Here is a 6,000-nt window from a genome sequence, read left to right as displayed (position 1 = left end):
GCTCTTTAGCTTTTACTCTCCAGTCGCTCCAGGAGTAGAGGACAACACATACTCATTGAATGATTGTTCACTAATAGAAAAGTCAATTTTTTTTATGGAAAAATTCTATAAAAAATGGTGAAAATTCTGCTGAAAATTAAGTTTTTGACTGGCTTATCGACGGGATTCAGGCCGTCGTATTTTTCTTCGTCAGTAGCAATTTTTTCGACAAAATAATTTTTGTCAAAATTATGATTATTCCATCAAAAAATGACAGCCATAAAATATGATTTATTTAATGAATTTCGACGAAATATATTTCCGTTGAAAAGTTCCATAAAATCTTTTTTGACGAAAAATCAATGAAACTCCTTCAAAAAATTTCGACGAAAAATGGATTCCGTAAAAAAATTTAGGATTTTTTATTTTTATTTTTCTCTCTATAAAATTAATATCAATTTTTGTATAGCACCTGATAAACAAATATAATCAAAGTAAACAACATATTAAAACCAAATTTTCTTAATTAATACAATTAATTTTACAAAAGTTCATATCATATACTAATTAAATACATCTAAACAGTATTAACAAAATTCATGCAGCTGGATGATCTTCATGATCATGGTCATCACCTAGGTTTTGATACGAGGATTGAGTCTTATTATCATCCTCGACATCTAATAATGCCCCAGGAATCCTTCGCATAATCTTCTCCTTCTGTTCCATTCGCCTCTGCATCATTGAAATGAAACTATTTGTTGTGCAACGTACCTCGCTTCAATGACATCTCACTTTCTTGCTATGTAATCGTATCCTGCAACTGCGTAACCAAGTCGCACATCCTATCATGCTCATGATAGGACAATACATGTGGTGGCCTGTTGGAGAATTGAGATTGCTTGTACGCTCCTACATGCGTACCTAAACTGTATATCTGTCCTTTGCGATTTATCTAACATTGCACTACTAGCATTCTTTCTTGGAGTGACCTGACTATCTCTCTCTTCCCTCTTTCTGATAAAATCATCCTACAATTTACATAGAAAGTATGTGATGTTAAAGTCAATCGAATTAAAACTAATCATCTTTCGAAGTATATAAATATTAATTGTAAATGTTCAATAATACTCACAGCTATTGCCTTGGACCTTTCATTTATCCATCTCTCACGGTCATCTTCACATGTGTATGTATGCTTGTACACCACCCAAGCCGGAGCGAATGGGTCTATGACCCCATCTGCTTATTGCGTTATATGAAACATAAAACAATAAGTATATATTACTCTAAGTATAAAAAAGGCTTATCATTTTAATTACAAACAAGCATATGCAGTTATAAGTACTCTTATCAACTGCCCTGCATGCTCAATATATGAAATTGAATCTCCAGAATGTGCAGCTCCATCATATGTGGACTCGTTCCTCTTGTTTATTGGAATGAAAATACTTGATAGATCTCAATTTGGAGATCTATCTTAGTTTAATTTTTGATTAATTCCCTTGTTTAACATCTTTATTCAATTGAATTTGTATTGATGTAAGCTGAAATGTCACTTTTGAACAATTCTAGGTTGGAACAAATAACATTATAGGAATTGAGCTGTGTTGGTGAAAAATATTGCTAAATCTCAAAAGGCTAACTCGGGCTTATGATTTGTTCACTTTTACATTTTACAGAAAAATACAAAAAGAATGAATTAAAAATCAAGGAAGAAGCCTAAGGAAATCAGTCTACTAAAAAAAATAAGGGAAAAACCTACAAAAAAGGACCATACAAAAAGGTGATAAGGAAAAGACAAAAGGAAACTTTCGTGGCATTTTTGCCAGCCTGGAGGAAAGGGAAAATGGTTACAAGTGGGGATATACAAACAGAAAATGAGCAGAAGGAAAAATAAGAAAAAGAGAAGAAAATATGGTGACATGGGGAGCATTGATCAAGGAAAACGTGAATAGCTAAATAGATATATAGGAGAGGATATAAATGAGAGAAAGGGTAAGCAGAAAAGGAATACACATTCTTCATCTTTTTCCTTCACCATAATTCTACTATTGACAAGCTCCATTTCTACACTTTTATGGAACATTTTTTGTTTGTGTTTTCGTTTCATTTCATCAACTCAGGAATTGTAATAGGAAAAGTTTATTAATGTTTTTGTTATGTTCCTATTGTTTCTCTATTTTAAACTTAGAGGTGCTATATAACATGGGCTAGTTGGAATGTTCAACTACGTTTTAAAGTTTTAATATTTTAATTCAAGCATCTTTTAGTAATAGATTATGGATGTGATTCTAATTTTGTTTTGTTGAAATGATTGAACTCACTCAGCCATTTTAAGAGTTGGCTCTAAAAAAAGAGCAATTTTTGAAACCCAATCTTAGGTTACGTGTTGTAGTACTACCACTTTAACTTTACTCTCAAGTCACTCTAGAAATAGAAGATAACACATACTCATTAAATGATTGTTGATCTTCAATTCGCTCTTGCAATTCAACCTTATGAGAGGAATCTATGAGATGGAATTCATGGGAGCAAATTAAATCAGTACAAGGGGAATCTGTGCTAAGTCATAAGCAAACTTGAGTAACAATATATTATTGCTTTAAGGTGCTTGGTTAGCTCATAGACTCTGGATTTGGGGAACATACGTGCGAGCCAGTTTTCTTTATTATATTCTATTTGAATTAAATTGTGTTGGTCTTGATCTCAGTTGTTCAAGTGTTTGTTAACAAAAGAAACTTAGAAACATTTAATATTCTGCAATTTAATTTGTTGCACTTTATTTTTAATCTTTGCTTCAGATTTCTGACAGAAATTTGCTCATGATCTATCCATGAACACCATTCCAAATCTTCCTATGCACTAACTTCTGTTGTCTCTTTTATACACTTTCCCTGTGGGAACAACAATTTGGGACATCGATACTCCCTTTATATTATAATTTTATAATAATTAAACATATTTAAAAAATTTAAAACAAAAATAATCTCATCATTTACTAAAGCCGTTGGTCACCACATAATCTGCTATTCTTATTAATGGATGTCGTTCACCACTTCTGGTATGATATTAAAAAATTAATATAAACTATAATTTTTGAATGACATCTTCAACTTCTGTAAAAAAAAAGCAAGTCATTTATATTAGAGTATTAACCGAGATATGATAATATTATATTCTGAATTTATAATTTATATTCATCAATTTTGTATATACGTTTCTTGTAAATATTCATTAAATTTCAAAATAAATATTAAATTATCATCTAATAATTAATATTACTCCATTTCTCTTCACGAATTTTCCATTTTCCATCAAAAGGCATAAGCTATCCCAATATTATTAGATTTGGATCCATCGTCAACTCTGTCGGAATATCAAATCAATAGATTACTGATTCAATCAAAGAGTTACCGATTGAACCAAATAAATATATATAAATTTATATGCAATAATTAATATTCATCAAAATACAACCTACTAACAATTTAATAAAGGAAAATTTAACAACAATTATTATATAATTATCAAATCATATTTTGAATTTTATCTCTACACTCAGTTGCAATCTGAAAAATGAAAAAGAATATCTCAAGTCTGGGTTCTATCCACTGCTTCTTGATATTTCACATAAACATATCAAATAATAGCAGCTACAATAAAAAGAACAAATGCAATGTGCGTAATCTCCAACATGATTCATGCTGCATGTAAATATTAAAAGATATATCTAATGTTGCATAAGACAAACAATTTCATACACATATAAATTAGAGGTAGATCTCACATCTATTTTTTTTTCCTTTTTTTATATGTGAGTCCCATTTATAATTTTATTTTTATAACACGATATAACAATTTTTCAAAAATATAAGATAAATATAACTCATATTTAAAAACGGTCCTTACTCATCTCAACATTGGTCACTTTATTGGACTTAAAATTAGTCCAACCTCGCTTTCGACTTCCACTTCCTCTATTTTACTCAACGTCATTATGGCCGAGACATTTGGCAAAAATGAAAAAAAGAAAAAGGAAAAAGAATAATAGAGATAATTTTATTTCTTATATACACATAAAAGTATATAGGATCCATGTGAAGAGAAGGAAAAGAAAAAAAAATATAAATTTCACATATTGTTATAGATGTATAGGAAATAAAATTATCCTCTTGTGCATGAAAAATATTAATTACAAAAAAGCCCTTTAATTACAAAATATTTCTGTAGGGTAAAGTTTATTATAATATTTCGTCTGACTTTATTATATTATGTGAAATGGACAAGTGGATTGATTAGATGCAAACTACATATATTGAAGTCAGTCTTTATTTTTTATTGTTTAATTTTTTTTTTAAAAATATAAAAAATATTTCTAAATTAACACTGTCAGTAGTCAGTATACTGCTAGTTTTACTGTAGGGCAAAAACTGCAACTTTTCCAAAACTGAACTAATTTGTAGTAAAATCAATTGGAAAGCACAGTTTATGATTAACCAAGAGAGTGGATTCAGAAAGAAATGAAAAATCCAAAGAAATAAACACGAATGATAATAAAAATTAATAACTTCAATCAGGAGTAGACAGCGAATGCAAGAATCACCTCCAAGAAACTGCAATAAAATCCTTTAGCATTCCGTTAATTTAGGTTAGTGGTTAACCAAAACTATTTAAAAGGTATTAAATTAGAGGAAGGTTATAGTTACAACTTTTTTTTTACAACCTCTTACAACCATATCTTATCACCGTTGATTTCCGTCAATCAACGGTTATCATTTATTGTGAATTAATAATTAATTAATGAGTTTAATTTACTAAAATAATAACCATTGATCGGCGGAAATCAAATAAAAAAAACCGCAAAGCCTTGCCCAAGTAGCAATGCATATGGCAGTAATGGCTGATATTGAAATTGTCTCAGTGGAGCAAACAAAGTATTTTGAATAAGAAAAAAAGACTGCCGCATGCGCAAATGCGTACTGACAATAAAAAATTAATTAATTTAAACATTCCATATGAACACAGATTAAAATGAATTTCACATATTGTTATGGATGTATAGGAAATAAAATTATCTTCTTGTGCATGAAAAACATTAATTACAAAAAAGCCCTTTAGTTACAAAATATTTCTGTAGGGTAAAGTTTATTATAATATTTCGTCTGACTTTACTGTCAGAACGCATTTGCGCATGCGGCAGTCTTTTTTTCTTATTCAAAATACTTTGTTTGCTCCACTGAGACAATTTTAATATCAGCCATTACTGCCATATGCATTGCTACTTGGGCAAGGCTTTGCGGTTTTTTTTTATGATTTTATAATTTTTTATTTTTATTTTTGTTCACATCACATTTATTTTCAAATTAGTTGACTTCCAAGAATTCAAATAACATTTACTCGCTCGTTGCCGTGGGTATATATATATATATAGGGCAGGATATTCTTACACCGGTGTAAAATGATCCTGACCCTATATATATATATATATATATATATATATATATATATATATATATGATTTTATAATTCTCAAGTTACAACAATTGAAATCTTATGTTGTAGAGACAAAAAAACATGAAAGACAAAAGTTACATGAGAATTGAAATCTTATGTTGTAGAGACAAAAAGTGTTAAGATATATAAAATCATTAATGTAGCCTCATCCAACGGCTTAAGCTTTTGGGTTGAATTGGTTCTTTACATGGTATTAGAGCCTCAGGTTCGATCCTCGCCACCCTCACTTTCTCCAGTGGAATTTCTTTCTTCGCATAGGTAGGTGAGCCTGTGCATCGTCCACCCTTCAAGCTCAGTGTGGTGTTGAGATATATAAAATCATCATTAATGTAGCCTCATCCAACAACTTAATCTTTCAGGTTGATTACAAAAAGCACGGGAACCCATATATTAGAAAAAATTATGTGTAAGACTTACGTCAATACGGAAATCAAAGTGTGTGTAGAAAAAATTCAATTTTCCTGTTGAATGAAAATTATAAAACCCATATATATATATATATAT

Source organism: Gastrolobium bilobum, unplaced genomic scaffold (assembly GCF_033153095.1).
Source record: "Gastrolobium bilobum isolate Gb01-03AN ecotype WA unplaced genomic scaffold, APGP_CSIRO_Gbil_v1 utg3209, whole genome shotgun sequence".
Lineage (NCBI taxonomy): Eukaryota > Viridiplantae > Streptophyta > Magnoliopsida > Fabales > Fabaceae > Gastrolobium > Gastrolobium bilobum.
This window is presented reverse-complemented; position numbering follows the sequence as displayed.